We start from the raw sequence: 18,915 nt of genomic DNA on the forward strand, positions 1-18,915 counted from the left end.
AGCCAACCTTTGATTCATCCCTTTACAACAGGAATTCTTTACTGAAGTCCAGCATCTTGAGGTTGGGTCTGTGGCAAAGTATGTGTTACAGTTGGTCAAAGCGGCTTGATCTTTTTTCCCCCATAGTTGCTTCTGAGTTTCAGCGTTTTTTAATGTATCTGTTAGCTTGGTGGCTATGGTGGAGAACCGAGGTATGAAACTTCTATAATATCCGGTTAAGCCCATGAAGGCACACAGTTCTTTTTTGGTCTTTGGGGTAGGTGTTTGTTGGACTGCTCTTACTTTCTCTGCCTGGGGTATCGGGCCATTTCCAACAAAAAGCCTGGTTACTTTACTGCAGATTGAGCCAGATGACATTTCTGAGGATTGGCTCTTAGACCGGCTTTCCTCAAGGGCCAGGTGATGGCATATGAATGATACACGTGTTCAGTTCAACTATCACTATGTACCATTATATTAGAGAGATAGTGAGATAGAGTAGGGTTTTAATACCTTGTACATTAATCTCTGCTTTCCTGCCATTTTTGATTTAAGGTTTTGTCAATTTCACTCCATAATGGGACCCCTATGGCCTCATGTTCTCCCAGTTACCTCTATCCTTACAGAGGAACATCTGCGGGGCCTGTAGTCGCTCAGGACCGTCATTTCCTCCTACTTCTTTGTCAGCTCACTCTCGCAAGCGTCCTTTTCTAGGTCAGCTAGACGACCTGGTATTCCTTCTGCTACCAGGACAGGTTGCTGCACTCTCAACCGTGTGGTGTCAGCGTCATTGATTGGGCAGCCTGCCCATCACAGAGTTTCTGTGGTCATGCCATGACTGGTACCTGGTTTCTGCTTCTCTCGACCTGCAGATGCTAGTGTTTCAGCATCTGTCTCACATTCAGAGTGGATCTGAACTTTGCGGGCTCTGCTCTCCTCCGTCAGGTGTTACACTTACACGGAGACTCCCCTTTAGGTGCATATGTTTCTCTCGTTCGCCCTCATTCTGCATGTTCTTTCTCTTCAACCTCCTCATCACAATTAATTGGAGCCTTTCTCTTGATGAAAAGGAAATACGTTATTCACATATTCAGCAATGTTCTGAATGTAGTCGTGCTTTGCTTATCAGATGGTCCCATGTATGCTATCACATGGAATGGTTATGGGAGTTCCTCAGCGGAAAGGGAGTCTGTGTCCCCTAAGGCAGAGTCTCTCCCATTCAGGTCCCACTTGCCCAGACCTGCACCTGCAGGGATGGTCTTGTATGATGAGCTCCCCCCCCCCAGCTTCAAAGGGGGGGGGCTCCACCTTGGGGGAGAAGAAAAAAATTCACTTGATTCGTCACAGAGGATAGTGTAAGGTGTGACTGTGAGAAGGCTGGCACAGGGTAAAAGGAGTAGTAGTGTGGGAGGTAGAGTAAATGTTGGGTGGAACACATTGCATCAGTCTGTGGCGCAGAATGGCTGTCGGAGGCGGCCCTTCTCTCGGTGCGGCTTGACGGTGGGAACATTCTTAGGTCCTTTCTCAAAGTTCTTCCAACCGTCTGAGCAACACCAAGAGATTTGTGAGGTGTGCAACTTGCATGTGCCTTGTCTTGGTGCTGAGTGGTTTGAAATGCGAAATCAGTAGAGTTGGTGCTGGCATAACCCCAGGGGTGAGGTGGTGGCTGGAAAGTTCTAGGAGAGGTTAGAGCGGTATTGTAAGTCTGTTCAAGGGGTGCATGATGAAAAATGTGCACCTCTGATCCTTGCTCTTTTGACCCTCACTTCCATTTCTATCCACTTGTATAATTTCCTAATCGTGGTATTGTGATTCTCGTCAGACCAATGAAGACAGATTCTCGCTAGTCCGTGAATGGTAGACTGTGCCACTTTCCTCCTCCAGCATATGTCATCAGCGGGCTAGTGCTTATTAATGTCTAGCAGGTGGTTCCCAGGTAGTGTGAAAAACTAGGGGGTTGATACCAGTAAGCTATGGCAGGATTCAAAAGTGGTGAGTTTGCTACTCCCAACAGGCTATTGGAAATCTTAGCCATTAGCACCCGTTGGAGAAGTCACCTTCAAGAGAAGAAACTACACTCCTTCTCTTTGGATGACGTGGAAATAAGTAATGTGGGTCACACTAAGCATGCAGCTCAGAACCACAAACAGGATGAGCAGAGCCGGCCTTAGGGGGCGGCAAGCCGGGTGACCGCCCGGGGTGCCACGCCCCCCAGGGCGCCATTTGCTCCTGACACGCCACCTTGGGGGTCTTTCAAGGGCTCCTCCGAGCTGGAGTTGTGGGAGAAGGCGTGGCAGACGGCCTTTTACTGTAAAATGTGCCCGCAGTGGCGGGTGCATTTAAAAGCGCCCCTCCGCCGCGGGCACTTTTCATAAGAAAAGGCGCCATTAGCCCCCGACCACGCCAGCTCAGGGGAGTCTTTTAAGGGGTTCTCCCGAGCTGGCGTAGTGGCAGGCGCCTCATTGTCATTGAATGCACCGGCAGCGGCGGGCTCATTCAATGACAATGGGGTGCTAACGTGCCCTATTTAACCTCCTCGCCGATGAGGTTAAAAAAATAATAAAAAACAAATAAACCAAAAAGTTGCCCATCCTGGCCCCGCCCCCTGTTAACCAGGGGCGTGTGGTGGGCGAGGGGGGCGCTATTTCGCCCAGGGTGCTGCTGCCCTTAAGGCCGGCCCTGAGGATGAGGCCAGTGTCCTGCAATGTGGTATCCCTAACCGAAAAAAAAGAAGAAAGGAAGGAGGAATTTGTACTCACTGTCCCAACGGCCGGCGAGGAGTAGATGGACCCCTTTAACATGGATCCTGAGACTATCGAACCATTGTGGCAACTAGTGATAGGATTATTGATGCTCTTCAGAAATGTACTAATTTTTTATGATTTTGACATCTGGATGGATCTTTTAGATACATCTACACAATATGTGAGGAAGAGGTCTTTCTTCTTTCTCACAGAACCTGACATTTTCTTGGCCTTGAAGGGGAAGGGCATTGTTCTGCACAGGTTTTTCCTTTTCAACGTAGGCACTTCACACTCCAACACTGGGTTATCAAGAAACGTCAGATATTTATGTAGCATGATGCGCATGGTGAATAACTTCTTGGCCTAAATGTGGAGCTTGGAGTCGTCACTAGACCATCGCTTGGAAAAAAAGTGCTCAGACATGACTCTACAGTAATGGTGGCACTTTGGAATCTCTCTAGGTTTTTAACTGCTACTAAGACCAGACAGAGTCACATCAGCAAATGTTCTATTATACTGTTTGTCTTCTTTTTGTAGCGACAGAAATGCTATTGCCATTGAAAGCAGGCATTAACACCATGCAGGAAAGCCACTTCAGTTTGCACACGCAAGACAGTGCCTTTGATGGTTGCTATGGATGTGGGCGAATGTGAGGGACACATTCCTGCTTGACAGCATTGGGAAGCAGGTGGTATGCAGCAAGAAGAAATCATTTGGATTTACATATTAAAAATGCAGGCCTACAGGTCCCAAAATTGAGAGGAAAACCTTGGGCAATCGTCAGAAAAAAATTATAATTTTCACCTTGCTGAAAATCAAATAGTAATCTCCAAGCAGTCATGATTGTCCAAAATAAATCGTGATAGGCTAGAGGAAAAATGAATAGTGCTAAAATAACATGTGATCATTGGTGGGGAGGATCAAACCCATAGCTCATGCAGCTTCTTCCTTCACAACTAATCTCTGGTCCAACCACACTTCAGCAATGACGAATGCCTGAGTGTGTTCAGCCAAAGGTGCCCACATTTACTATGGACAGGATATGCGGGCCTGATAACTGCTGTTAATTGACAAGGCGCTGCTTAATCAGTGCTTTAGTAGTGAAAAGCATCCATGGAATTGCAAATTCTGGTGAGAAACGAGAGCAATATGTTTGAATGTCACACTCCTGCAGGTGCGCGACACCACTGAGGTAATCTGTCCCCAGCCCACACATTCCATCGATAATGTGTGCCAAGGGGAAGGGCTTCCATGCAGGGCCTTTGTTAACAGCAAACCCCAGGTGCCCTTTAACTTCTGTGTCCTGTTGTGTCCGGGCACGGCTCTGTAGGTCAGATAGAGGCAACGGAGCCCATAATCTCAGAGGGAAGGCACTAGAGCCCGATCTGCTCAATGGTGGTGCGCCAATGGTTAGGAGTGCACAGGTTCTGCTAACACCCCAGACATAGCTGAAGGAACACTCCCATGAACAGAGATATTTGTTTTACCTGTGAGCTGCAGTTATCGGTGTGCCGTGCTAAGTGTTTTAAGTGGGATAATAAATCGAAGGGGGTCTCTAATGCGTTGTGATGCAATATTTGGAGGCAGGGCCTGAAAGGGTCTCCCAGAGCCTCCAATCCCAAGTAGCGAATAAAGATTTAAAAGCGGTGTGGCCTGTATAATTAAAGAAGCAACCCAACAGCCAATCATCTTTACACATGTGCGATGAAAGGAGAAAAATTCTGGTTTGAAAGAAGTATTTAAATATGGTTAATGTTTGTAAAATGATAAAAATATATGTATTCAAATATGAAACCGGACATCAAATCAAAAGAGGTCAGCACACTATGCAATCCCACAGTTTTTCTGAAAAACATCCCTTAATCATGCATACTCATTAAAGGCATTCTAATGATAATACTTGAATACAATGTGTGGCAAAAATAAACAATGTATTCTCTTATAATTTCCATTTGCTGTCTGAAAAGTACCTAATGTCACATTTCTTTAACTGATCTTGTGATTCTAAACATTACTGAGCAGTAGTGTCACTCATATTTTTAAAGAAATGTAGTGAGGGAAGTCAGTTGGGAGAGCCCTGGGAGAGCCTGGCTCAAGGGCATTCTTTTGAGACTGGCAGGGCTGTGCCCGGGCCAACTTAAAGTGCTGGTCATGCTTCCCTTCACTGGAGAAGAGTCAATCTGAATATAGCGCTTTTAACACGAATAAACTTTCTTGGAGCAGGATGCCGCGCTGACTCTACGCCAACTTGCCTCCTCACTTCAAAACTTTTTATTCGAAGACGGTGTGTTTTTACAATCTAATGTAAGCTTTGTATGGAATTTAAAGGCATTGTGGCGTGCTTCAGGAGCGATGGCCATGCTAGGCGGGTGCAGGTCAGAAGCACCCGGGTCTTGAGTGATGATATTATTCAATAGGTTTGGGGAAGTGTTATGAAATGCGGAGCACCCTAGGTCCGATCGCTTGAAGTGCTTTGTGTTAATTGTTTATTGAGGAGTGAAATAATAGGGCTAAAAAAGAAACCTTGATTAGGAAAAGCATTTCGTGTTAGAACCTGCAGTCATATGCATACATGCTTAGGCAATTGAAATCGTTTTGTGGGGTTAGTACTAGCATGCCAGGGGAGTGATTGGAGGGGTAGGGAGGACAGGAGACAGCTCAGTCTCACAGAAGTGCTTAAGTGGGTGGTTTCTGCCGTGGAAGAGTGAGTTAAATGCTTGGAACATTGAAACTGCACCAGAATAGTCTCATTAGAATGTGTAAAGAAGTTAGATGCCCCACACAAGTAGGTTTACCCCTTTCCCACCGTCTCTGACATTAGCGCATCTCCCAACATGTGACGGGTTAGCCCCCACTGAAATGTTACCCTAGGTGCACCCATGGATGTGCACACTTGCATTTTGTTAGGCACAGAGGTGAACAAAGCCCTCTCTGAAACTGGCAGCATTAAAGTTTTACTGTGTTTGTGCAGAAAAATGGACTTGAACAAATGCAGGAAAACTTTAAAGCTGCTACTTTCAAGAAAGGCTTCCATCGCCTCTATGCATATTGCGCTTTAAAATGTACTTTTTGATAGTTGGTCCCAACATCACACCTTGGGGCAGAACAGTGGGGGTGGGGTGGAGCCTCCAGGTTTGCTCTGCCAAGATTGTGAAGTGGCCCGTCCCATCACCAGTTAGCCCCACCCCCTGAAATCAGGGGAGTTGCTAGGTCTGGAAAAGACCCGGGGCTACGCTGATGTCGGAACTGTTGGGACTGGGGGCTAGCTAGTCTTTTGGCTGTAGCTCCTGAGATTCTATCCGGGGCTACAACCAAAAGATCAGGGGCTATAGCCCCCTTAGCCCCCCCCCCCCTAGCAACGCCCCTGCCTGAAATGTAGGGTTTGTTGCGCCTCTGCTCTCACAAGTACAGTATCTGATGTCTCTTCTTACATCTTCCCCAAAGCTAGGCCTGGACAGCACTACCAAGTTTAGGTTTTGGAGCCAAATAATGATGACAGTATCCGGGGCTGCGTCTTACACTCTCCTTAAGTCCAGAAGTGTTCATGGCTCGATTTTTTATTCCGTTGTTACAAAAATCACCAAACGATTGGGCAACAGCTGAAGCCGGTTTTGTAGGTCCATTGACTCCAAGGGCAATTTTGCCGACATCGTCAAGACCGGGAAGTAGGGTGAATCCCACCACGGAGTTTTTGCGATGGTTTGGAAAGAACTCTTAAGGTTATTAGGTGTTGACCTACTTAAGGGCCCAGATGCTTCCATCTGGTCAAATGCAAGGATTAAAAAAAATGGGAAAACATTATTTTGGCCGGAATGGTTTTTAGGAGGGATTAAAAACTTGCAAGAAGATAGGAAATGGCTCACGATGAAGGAAACTAAAAATAAAAGGGATATAGATAACTCTGCTTATAAGGATTACAGGCGATTGAAAAAAGCAGAGGTGATTGATTTTGAAAATGAGCTGGATTTTGACGCATTTACTGTCAAATACAAAAAGGGAGAAGGAGGATTGGCAACTCAAATCTATAAACAAATTGATTCAAGATATAAGATAATGACCAGTTGAAGGAGGACTGGAGTAAAAGACTTCAATGTGAGATTACTTCAGAGCAATGGTTGACCATGTGCAAAAATGTCAATCTGGGTTCACTTAGTATGAGTGAAAGGTCTCGTCAAATCAAAATTTTAAATAGAGTCTACTGTACCCCAGTACTGTACCCCAGAGCGACGGGGTATTTTTTAAATACGAATGATTGTTGGGGATGTATACACCGGGTTGGAGCTATGGGAATGTGTGAGAGTGCATGGCTTCTAGCTGGATATTTGTGAGATATTAAATAAGGTCCTTGGAGAAAAGATTGTTTATGACTTTAAAACCCTGATTTTGGTAGATGTTGAGATACTGGAAGATTTGAACACATGCCAAAAGAAATGGTTATTTAGAGGAGTTGCTGTGGGAAAGAACATGATTTTGAGAGGATGGAAATAATGGTATCCCCTGATCTGAAGGATTGGATTGATGAAATGTACACATTAGCTGAGATGGAGCAAATGATGCATGGTACAGAAAAGAAAAAATCCCTATTTGAGAAGACTTGGGGGAAATGCACGGATTTGTATTAGTCTCTATTGTTGGTGTAGATAAATAGGGGGTGGATTGTAAACATGGGGTTGTAATGTATACAATTGCATAGTTGCCATTGTTAATGCCATTTGTTTTTGATGCATTATTTATCACTATAATGTAACTTCAATTCATTCATATGTTGTTAATCTGATATTTGATGTAGACAAAGGGGGTTTGGGTTAAATATATGTGGTTTGATGTATATAGTTGTGATACGGTTATCGTCATTTGATTTGTGTATTATTGACCATTATGAAGTGTTTCAAATTTATCGGTTATTAAGCTACTGTGTTTATTAAGAAATTAAAATAAAGAATTTTTCAAAAAAGGTTGGCTTGTATAGCTCGACCAAATCGGCTCCAAATTATTTAACAAAGCTGTGGTTTCCCTGGCTTTACTGCCTAGTACTGAAGCAAGTTGCCCCCCACTATCCCAAGGACTGGGGAAAGGTGTGAGTCGAGTCGCTTTCCTTTCATTGCTTCCTTGACAGTCCCATCCATACATTGGTATTACATGAACAGTATGCTGCTGAAATATTCCAAACAGAAGGGTTTGGAGAGCTTGGATGAAAGTGTGTATGCTCTGGCATGGAGGAGAGTCTAATAAAAAAAAAAGAACTTTCTCTATATATCAGGCATAAATGGTTACCTGTTTTGAGTCATGGAAAAATCACAATTAGTAAGTAAGGTGGATGCATGTGACTGCAAAGACTGGGACCCAAAGCAATGGGATTACTGGCAAACACAGCAGACAATAACACCATTTTGGAGTTTCCATTTTTAAATAGATTTCAAACAATTGCAAAAAATCAACTGTGAAGTTAGCTGTGTAAGAGGACTGTGCAGGAGCATTTTACTGCATCTTGCCTGGGAGTGTGGCACTAAATGTGACAGGCTTTCGGATGCACCGTGACCTGTGACCTAAACAAACTCCCATACTGTCATCGAATCATGGTGTCCGAACCAATACATATGAAGACCTTTCTTTGTGTTTGTTTCTTTGTTTGGTTTATTACTTGTATTGCGCGCCATACCCAAGGATATCAGGGGGCGAATTGCATAAGACAGCTTGCTTGGTTACAAAAAGTACATTAACATAGATAAATTTACATAATACAGCAGATCCATTTACATAGATATATTTACATGATACAGGGTAAGCAATCCAGGTAATATGTTGTTACCTAGTCAGGATGCATGAAAATAACTATGTGCAATTAGGTGACATTATTACAGATAAAACGTCAATTTATGTCCATTTTCATAATAAAGGTGTGCAAATCAGTGTGGGATGATGGATCAAGTCGGGGTACAGCTCAAATACTATATACAGTTATGGTGACCCATTGTTAAATAGAAACATGAGGAGTTATAGGCCAGATAGCTGGTCCGAGTTTTTTAGTCAGTTAATGAGGTTCTGTCGGAATTGTGGGTATGATTGATCTTTTCCCAGGGGAGGGGGTAAGGAGCTCCACAGTTGTGCTGCCTTAACCGGGAAACTGTGTCCCCCGACCCTTGAGAGTTTAAATCTTGGGACTAAGAACCAATTAGTGTTGGGGACTCTAGTAGGTCTTATAGAGGTTTTTTTTTTTAACAATTCTCTTGGTAAGGTAGCAGGGCGCTGCATTATTTAGACATTTGTAACTTTCAACTGGATTTCTTCCTGCGTGGCTAGCCAGTTGTATACTTTTCTTGTTGCAGTGATATGATCTCTCCTAGAGATCCCGAGTGCTGCTCTGAGAGCATTGTTCTGGGGGAGCTGGATTTTCTTGATCGTTTCCAAATTGGCCCTGAGGTAGAGAGAGTTACAATAATCCAGCTTCAACAGAACAAGAGCTCTTGCCAAGGTGATGCAACTGTTATTGGACAGGAAGGGTTTACCTGCTCTGATTAATTTACAGGTGTATGCTGTGGCGGACGCCATTGCATTAACCTGTTTATTGAAGGAGAAGGTCGAATCTAGGTAGGAACCCAGAGCTTTAACCTCACTAGCGACTGTGATGGGGTTGCTATCAATATTGAATGAAGAGTATTTAGGTGCCCGAGATAATGATCTCAGTCTTATCATCATTCAGGCATAGTCCGTGTGTAGCCATCCATGCCTGGAGGATAAGATAATCCCTGTTCACTAAGGCCAAATCCTTATCATGATCACCGGTAAGCGGTAGAAGAATCTGAGTATCATCTGCATAGTTAGTGTAGGTGATACCAAGAAAGTCCAGATCATCGAACAGGGGCTTCGTGAAGATGTTGTACAGGGTAGGAGAGATGCAAGAACCCTGAGGCACTCCGCAAGAGATGGGGATAGGGTCTGCGGCTGCAGTGGGGGAGAAGACTCTCATAGTCCTGTTGTTAAGAAAAGATTCAATCCAGACTATGACTTTTTTAGAGAAGTGAGCAGCCGAATCCAAATGCCTACAAAGGACCCCATGGTCCATCAGGTCGAAAGCAGCCGATAAGTCCAAAAACAGGAGGAGGGCTGACTTCACTTTGTCTCCGATTTCGTCGATTTGGGCTTTTAGGTCTATTAAGGCTGTTTCAGTCCCATGCTGAGGCCGAAAGCCTGACTGGCAAACCCCAAGTATGTGGTTGGTTTCCAGGTATTTCTGTATTTGTACGTAAGCCATTTTATCTATAATTTTCAGGAGGAAGGCACTGTTGTAATTGAACGGTAATTAGTGGGGATGGCAGGGTCTAGAGTCTGTTTTTTAAGTACTGGTAGCACTCAAGATTCTTTGAGGTTGCTTGGTATGGTGCCAGAGGAGAATGAGGCATTGATCAGTTTCGTGATAAAAGGGGCCAGATCTCTGGCAGCATCCTTTATCAATTTGGCAGGGCATTGATCTCCCTGGCAATTAGAGGGTTTGAGCGATAGAATTTTTTCTGTCTCTTTGATGGAGACTTTGGAGAATTAGAAGCGGGGGGGCAGGCTTTGTCTACGGGTGGTGTGGTGGGGTTAGTCGGGGGGGTGTTCATTGTATGTGAGGCTTTATTATTGCCAATTTTGGCTTGTAGGGTCGATACTTTATCGGCTAATGCTTGTTGTATGTTAGAGCAGCATAGTTTGTCTTTAACAAAGTTATCAGGAACTGGGATGGGGGCTTCGAATTCCTTCACGATAACAAAGAGTTCCTTTATACTTGAATTGGCTTGAGCAATCCAGGAGTTATAGGTTTCACGTTTGGCTGTAATTATTTCACTTTTATATAAGGCAGAAGTCGACTGGAGGTTAGCTTTATTTTCCTCGGAAGGAGAAGTCTCCATGCTACTTCACATTGTCTTCTTTTAGCTCGTAATATTTTCAAGTGTGGTGTGTACCAAGTGTTGAGGTGGGCTTTGGGTTTGCTTGGTCGCATTTTAAGGGGTGCAATTATGTCTAGTGAAGTGGACATGATTTTATTGTATTCATTCACCAGGGCCTCGGGACCCAAATTATCCGGAAGAGAGTTAAGAGTAGGTAGAATCAGTGGGAGTAGGTTAGCAGGGGTGATGTTCTTTTTGTTCCTGGTTGGTAGGGGTGGGGCAAGCTGGGAAATAATGGGTGTTTGTCGTTTAGTTGCTAATGAGAATGTCACAAGGGGGTGATCTGTCCAAATATGACTGATGATTGATGAGATAGATGCATTACAGTTATAGCCTGCCACCCAATCAAGGGTTCTCTCTTTGATGTGGGTAGGCTGGAGCACACTGTGAGTAAAGCCAAGGTCAGTTAGGATATTGGCAACATTTGAAGCGGGTAAGTCTGTAGAGTCATTGAAGCCCAGGTTAATATCCCCTAGTAACAGGACTTGGGAAGAATTTTGTTAGGTCGTTAGACAAGATGGTAGAGATATCCTCTTCAAATGTACCAATAGGACCAGGGGGTCTGCAAATTAAATGAATAGTGAGGCTCTGGGTTTTATTAATAGCTAATTTAGCTGTGAGGGTTTCACATGATTTAATATCTAGGGTGGGTGCTAACCTGATTGACAAGTTGGATTTGGCAATGAGGGCTATACCTCCTCCTTGTGCCTCATTTCTATCAACTCTTAAGATAGTTTAACCATTGGGAATAGCTATCATGAGGGCAAGGCCTGCGGCAGCATGTAGCCACGATTCAGTAATGGCCAGGAAGTCGTAGTTTTCAGATTGGATAAAGTCAGAGAACTCAGTGGCGTGGGCAACCAATGATCTGGCATTTATAAGGGCACCTGTAATGTTGTGGCTCGGGATAGGGACTGTGCAAGGTATGTCTGTGGGCATGGCCTTGGGTGTGGTACTGGTACGAGGCCTGTAAGGGGTTTGGTCAGTAGTTGTAGTTTTTTGGTTCACGTGGCAGTTAGATTTCTGGATTGCTAGGTGCGCGGATCGGTTAGTGGGTTCATAAAGTTTTGTTAATCTTGAGCGTAGTCTAGCGTTCCTAGTAGCTGTGTTGCATGGGTACTTTATAATTAGGTTCGAAGTGGGGGTATTGAGGTGTGTTATAGTGGAAGTGTTACCTACCAGCGGGTGATTAGGGTTAAGTTGGCCTAGGGAGTAGGAAGGGGAGAGCCAGCCGAGACCCAAAAAGCGAATAAGTATGAGTATGCGACTCAGGGCGCAAGTAGAAAGATTGGGGGTCAGCATACTGGAGCAGATGGTCTGAAGTTGGACAGAGCTATTATGGGAAAGCTACGGGGTTAGCTAATTGGGCTAAGGTAGCGATAATATAGCTGTAGAATGTTGTATGGCTTAAAGGTTAGGCACGGGCAATAACAGATAAAAGCTAAATAGCTCGACATTACCCACACTAATGATAGGACTTATGCAGTTGTGGTAAACGAGAATACAAAGAAAGAAAGGCAGGGAGATGAAAAATAAACAGAGGAAATGACAATAGAGTACGGGAAATAAAAGTAGTTGGTGAAGGGAGAAGAGATAACAGGGGCGAGGAAAGGAGAATTTGAGGAGCAAGGAAGGAAAAAGGGTTGGGTGCTGGGGTGCAGAAAAGAGGGTCGGGTGGTGGGAGAGCACAGACAAGGTTTGGGGTTGCACACAAGAGGGATGCACAAAGGCCAATGATTGGCTGAGGAAGTACAATACCTCTATCGGAAGATGATTGCACCCAGGGCGTGATCATAAAGGAGTTTTTTTTTGTTTAAGCCGCGGTTCTCTTGTGGTCTATGTTGGATATTGAAGCCATGCACCTGCAGTAGCTAGCCCTCCAGTCCATAGCTTCTAATATTCGTTCATTTTGAGTGCGTCATTTGGTGTTTTTCTATGCACAGCCAGGAAGCTCTGTAGGGCACTCTCGTCACTAAACTGGCATGGTTTTGCTGTGCAGCAGAGGTTTTTGACCTAGCACGGCTTGCTGTGAAACCCTGTTCCTGGAGTTTCATTTGCCTGCAGAGTCCTTCTGTCGACACATGTAGTTTCTTGCCCCTCTTCCCTTCCTGCCCTAGGCCGGGGGCCGGGGGAGGAAATGGGGGCTTTGGGAGTTACTGCTGCTTTCCTGCCTTGCTTCCTTAGTTCCCTGTTTTGGTTGCCTGCATGCAGCTGTGGGATTGCACAGGTTGGTTTCCCTTGTGCCGTGTTATACACCGCTCCTGCAGGCAGCTTTTGTAGCATTGCCATGCATTGTGTTCATTACCATTTGTTGCCAAAGCCTCTGTGTGTTCCTGTGGGATAGACAGGATCCAGGGGCGCAACTGCTATCCAAGCAGCTGCATCCGGGGCTTGAATATGTTGTCTTTAAGTCCCCTTATTTAATGCCACTCAGCTGCACAGTCAGCCATCGCTTGTCCTAGGAGTGGATTTAGCACATACAGTTTCTGTTACCGCAGTTGTGAATTCAGAGCGTCCCGTACTTTAGTGTGCTTACAATCCTTGTATTATATCTATAATAAACAACATGGCCAGGCACACCTCGCTCTTGGTCTGTGTGTGGTAGGGATTTCTGAGTGCATGTACTTGGCTGCTGCTGACTTGATGTCTGATCTTGAGCACATGTCCTTTGACTGGCCTGAAGGATTGGGTATGGTGGCGTGCCGGAGGGTGGGTGGAGTTTGGTTGCCAGGACTGTGTGGTTTAGTACGAATCCAATCTGCTCGTATCTCCTGAAAGGACGTGTTTGGGTCAGCAAAGGCGGCATTGTTGATGAGTCCCCCATCAGTGTTCACCCTTATTCCTGAGCACGACGTATGCAATTAACCAATAGATGAGAGGGTCTTCGAGCAAGTCTGAACGAATAGAAAAGCCGCTAGCGTGTGTGCTGCTGCGCAATTAGGAGCACGTGGTGTGCACTTCAAAAGAACAAATTATATACCCCTCCTTTTTCTGATGGGCACTTTGTTGTCTTGAAGATTACTCATCTTAGAAATGTGCGCACACACACCACGCATAGGACACTTATGTTAAGCCGCCTAAAGACACCTGTATTCGTAGCACGTCATTTTTCTTGCACCGATTAACACATCTGAGCGTGAATCGTTTGCCACTCACACACCTAACCTTGGATCTTTCCTGAACAGCGATGTTAAAATGGCAACATATAGACAATTCAGAGAGAGGGGGAAAAACAAGGACACGCACACTGTTAAGCACACTTCAGCTGAATTCACGCCTCTTAAAGTCCACAGTGACATGCCATTTTCCATAGTTCTATGAACATCCTGATCATAAATGATATGATAGGTTACTTATAAAGCGCTTAATGGCCAGAGTTTCTAAGCGCGGACCCGGGGCTCGAACCCGTGTTGTTCCGTGTCGCGTTGCCCCGGGCTTTCCTCCCGAGGCAAATCGTGTTATTCCACAGCCTTGACTGTTAAAGGACAGTGCTCCACTAAATGCCTGTTCATTGGAGTCGGCACTAACCATGCTCCCCACCCCCAGTATACAATGTCATTGATATACACGTGTGGCAAGAAAAATAAAGCATGGCACATGCTTCTTTAACACGACGGTCAGCGCTCACAGCTGTGGCAAAAACACAAAATAGTGGTCTTTTTTTAATACAGATTAAACTTCCTGAAAATTGTCGAGTTGCCTCAAATCTGGGTTGATCATCCAGCCAGCAATCATCAACATGAATCATGCAGGACCGTCATCGAGATTGGTTCGTTGTCTTAAAGGCTGGCCACTTTACCTCTCCTCTACTGCTGTGCAGTGCACACTTCTTTCTTCAGTGGTGCTCGATGTAGTCAAGCTAGGTTTGCCAGCGTGCAACCCAAGTAAGGAACTCGCCGTGCTTTCGTTATCTTTAGTCTCGAGTCAGCTATTAGGATCACATCTAACAGCATGCAACACAAATGACTTGCTTCAGTTCCTTTTAAGCTTGCGCTGGAACTCACTACGGGCAACACAAATAACGTGCTTCAGTTCCTTTTAAGCTTGCGCTGGAACTCACTACGGGCAACACAAATAACGTGCTTCAGTTCCTTTTAAGCTTGCGCTGCTTCAGTTCCTTTTAAGCTTGCGCTGGAACTCACTACGGGCAACACAAATAACGTGCTGGAACTCACTACGGGCAACACAAATAACGTGCTTCAGTTCCTTTTAAGCTTGCGCTGGAACTCACTTTGACATGCGGGCAACATAAATGACTTGCTTCAGTTCCTTTTCGACACGAGTGGGTACTTTCAACCACATTTCTTTTAGCATATCGCATAAATGACATGTTTCAGTTCCTTTCAGCTTGGGCTGGTGCTTGGCCCACATCTCTGGGCACATGCGGATGAGCCAACTGCGCTCACAGAGTTGAGCAATCACGGTATCCGGAATGCTGTTTGATAGTGCACTCCAGGGGGCAATGTGCTGTGAGCTGCGCCGGCCAGCCTAGCAAGTGTGCAGCTGAAGATGGCCTTTATGACCGAAACACGTTCAGCGACTGCTCTTACCTTGATTTGAGACTTGGTGACATTTGGGATTTGGATGTGCGTTAAAAAAAAAGGCGATGCACCCACTAATGACCACATGCATCAAGCACTCATGTCTTTTCAATAAACTCAATTTCAAGAAAGTTTAGAATATGTTCGTTTACAGTATTTCTTAAGGCCAGATTGCCCGATCAGAATTGAGACTGCAATTTCCCTTGTTTGACTCACTTCGACCAGCGGTCCACATGAATGGTTTGTTCTACTCATCGTAGTTTGGAACTGGCAACTTGAACAACATATCGGGACACAATAACCCTGGGTGATTTGTTCCGCTTATTTTAGGACTTCAAAGGATCACTTACCAGCGTTCAACATAAACGGAGTCTCTTCTGATTCAGTTCTTTTTATATTCATGCTGGCTGTCAGAATCACATCGACCATCAGGCAACATAACAGGGTTTCCCGGATTCAGTTCTCTTTATTTAGCGGTGCATTGAGGCATCTACCAGCATTCAATAAGAATAGCATTTCCTGTGTGGGATGAGAGGGGCGAGGCAGAGTGAGTGGGCACAGGAGTATGAGGGAGAGAGCTAGGGTGAAGGTAGAAAGAGGGGAGGATGTGGCTGGGTCAGGGTGCAGAAAGGGGGCGAGTGGGTGCAGGCAGATAGGGAATGAGGGCAGAAAGGGGGCAAGGAGTGGGTGATGGGTCAGAGTGGGGGGCGGTTTCATGGAGCAGAGAGGAGGTGGGTGATGGTACATAAAAGACTGCAAGGAGTTGGGGGGCCATAAAAGAGGGTCATTAATTGGGGGAAGCACAAGAGGATCGGGGTGCTGGGGGAGGAAGAAAAAGGGTTGGTTGCTGGGGGAGCACTACAGAGGTTTGGGGATAAGCACAAGAGGGTTGGGGTGCTTGGGGAGCACAAAAGATGGTCTGTGGTTTGAGGGTAAGTTCAGAAAAGGGGCAGGGTGGTGGGGAAGCAAAAAAGATTTAGGGTGCTTGGGGAGCACAAAAGAGGATTAGGGTGATGGGAAAGCACACAAGAGGGTTGGGGTTGCACACAATAAGGTCGGGGTGCTAGGAAGCACAAACGAGGGTGGTGGTTGGGAATAAGCACAAAAGAGGGTCGGGTTTGAAAAGAGGGATGACAGTACAGCGAGAGAGAGATGGGCTCAATAGGGTTAGTGAGGGGAAAGACAGAAAGAGACAGGCTCGGGTGTGTAAAGGAGAAAAAGAGTGAGCTAGATAGTAAAAAGGAGTGGGGGAGTGAGAGAGTGGGTCTTAGAGGGTGGTTAGGAGTAAGCACAAAGGGGCCAGGATGTGGGCGGGGGGGGGGACAAAATATGTTTGGCGATATGGGTACGCACAAAAGAGGGTTGGTGTGGTGGTGGAGGGGAAGCACAAACGAAGATCGGGTACTGGGAAGCAGAAAATAGGGACAGGGCGCACGCAAAGGTTGGCGGGGTTCGGGCCTGGCTCTTAGGGCCAAACTTAAGCCAAGCCTGGGAAATGGCCTTTCAAAATGGGGTATGGGGCTTGGGACATAGAAAAGAGGAGAGAAGTGGTGAAAAGGGCCTTAAAGCAGACGGGAGGCAGTGGTTGAAGTGAGCGGGAGCGCTGCTCCTCTCATTTTTTTGTATTACCTTTCACAGCTCCTATACTTGTATTTTAAAAAAGAAACTGTTCCGAAATTGTTTCGTTTTAAAATAAAAGTGTAGGAAGAAGTTGAAACTTGCACTTTCAGTGCACTGCACTGGGCGTTCCCTTAAACAGCAGGTGACAGTGTTTGGGGGTGTTTATTGTGTGTGGGAGGGGAATGGGGGCAGGCCAGCAGGGAACATAGTTCCACTACTTCTTTTCGTACACTTCGACCACTAACGGAAGTGCCTGGGGGACCCAGCAAAGGGCTGAAAAGAGGCACTGCGGGCTGAGGAAACGGCTCTGGGGGCTGAGGAAAGGGGTGTAAAAGGGTTCTGGAGGCACAGGAAAGGGGTGAAAAACAGCGCTGGGGCGATAAAAGGGGGTAAAAAAGGGATCTGGGTTACGGAAAGGGCTCTGGTGCCGAGGCAAGGGATGAAAAAGGGTTCTGGAGGCAGAGGGAAGGGCTCTGGGGATGAGATACGATGAATACGTGCTCTGGTGGCCGTGGGAATGCTGCTTACGGATGAGAAAAGGGGTGGAAAGGGAGGCTGGGGCATGGCATACATGCCAACATCATGGAGCACTTGGGAGGGAGATTTTGTCCTAAAGAGCCAGAGAACTGAATATTCCCATTTGATTGCATTGGCAGTAGATTTATTTCAGGAGGGAGAAAGTAAAGAAATAGAAATATTATTGATAGAAAAAAATGGGAGTCTCCTGCCTAAATTAGGAGGGTTGGCACGTATGGGCTGGAGGACAGAAAAGGGGTGAAAAAGGCTACTGGGAGCAGGACAAGGAGTGAAAAGGCGTTTGTGGCTGAGAAAAGGGGTGACAAGTGGTCCTGGGAGGGCAGAGAATGTCAAAGCACTCACCTGCTCTATTCACATTCGAGCACGCACATTCCTCCTCATGCTGGGAATGACATCAAAGTCCTTAACACTGAGATCAGGTGGCCACCTTAGGGTGAGGCAAAGCACCTCCCTGATTACATTGCATTACAGGCCCACAATATTGTGCAGCCCTACTAAATAGGTCTGTTATGGCCCCTTCTACTGAGCTTTTGTGTGGGGTTCCACGCGACTCCTGCTTGTTACCTACACTTTTTAATATTTTTGCAAAGCCATTATTTGATTTTCTGTATAATAAAGGACATTCTGTATACAAATTATGCCGATGGTACACAAATATTTCTCCAACTCTCAGAAGATTGTGTCAGATGCAGCAACTTTGATTTCATAAAAGTTGGATGGCACATCATTGTCTGGCTCTTAATGATGCTAAGACCAAACTCCTCTTGGTAGGTACCCAAAGGTTCTCTAAGCTACCAGATATGTACAAAAATGTCACTATTGCAGATTGTGTTATCCCTGTTCTTCCAAAGGTCAAAACACTCAGTTTATGTAGATTCCTATCTTTCTATGAAAGACCAGGTTAGTGCTGTGATCTCATCATCTGCTCATTACCCAACGTTGCTTTGCCGTATTCAGGCTTTCATATCGGATAACTGTGCCACGCTTGCTTGCTCAATAATTAGTGTAAAGATCGATTGTTGCGGTAGCCTTCTGGTGGGCACATCGCTAAACTTCAGATCCTGCAGAATAGTTCTATAAGGATTGTGGCTAAAGTTAACTGAAGAGCAAAGATCACTCTTGCTCGTAGAGCATTGCACTGGTTACTGATCAAAGGGCACTTGAATTTCAAAGTCCTTATCATCAGCCACAAATGCCTTTTTGGCAAAGGTCTGGCTTATCTCAAGAAAAGGATGCACTTGAAGCAATAAACACCCTAACTGAGAGCTTACCAAAGTAATTTGCTTACTGTTCTCTGCGTTAAGTTATAGAGGGCAGGTAAAGACCCTGACTGCATTCAGCTGTTACAAATTCCTGCAGGCAAGGCTATCATGAGAAGGTGAGGTCTTAATTACAACCAACTGCTGTAAGCTACTGAAGCTTGGACTGTGCTGTTCTTAATTGGGCACAGCTGCCTCAGGCGGCAATCAGCTCCACCGTGTTGGGATGTGGAGGGGTAGGGCTTAATAAGTTCACTATGAGGATTCCTGCTTTATGCCGTTTTTAAACCTTTCCATACTATCTTAC

Source organism: Ambystoma mexicanum, chromosome 1p (assembly GCF_040938575.1).
Source record: "Ambystoma mexicanum isolate Mex_15411 chromosome 1p, UKY_AmexF1_1, whole genome shotgun sequence".
In the NCBI taxonomy this organism is placed as follows: domain Eukaryota; kingdom Metazoa; phylum Chordata; class Amphibia; order Caudata; family Ambystomatidae; genus Ambystoma; species Ambystoma mexicanum.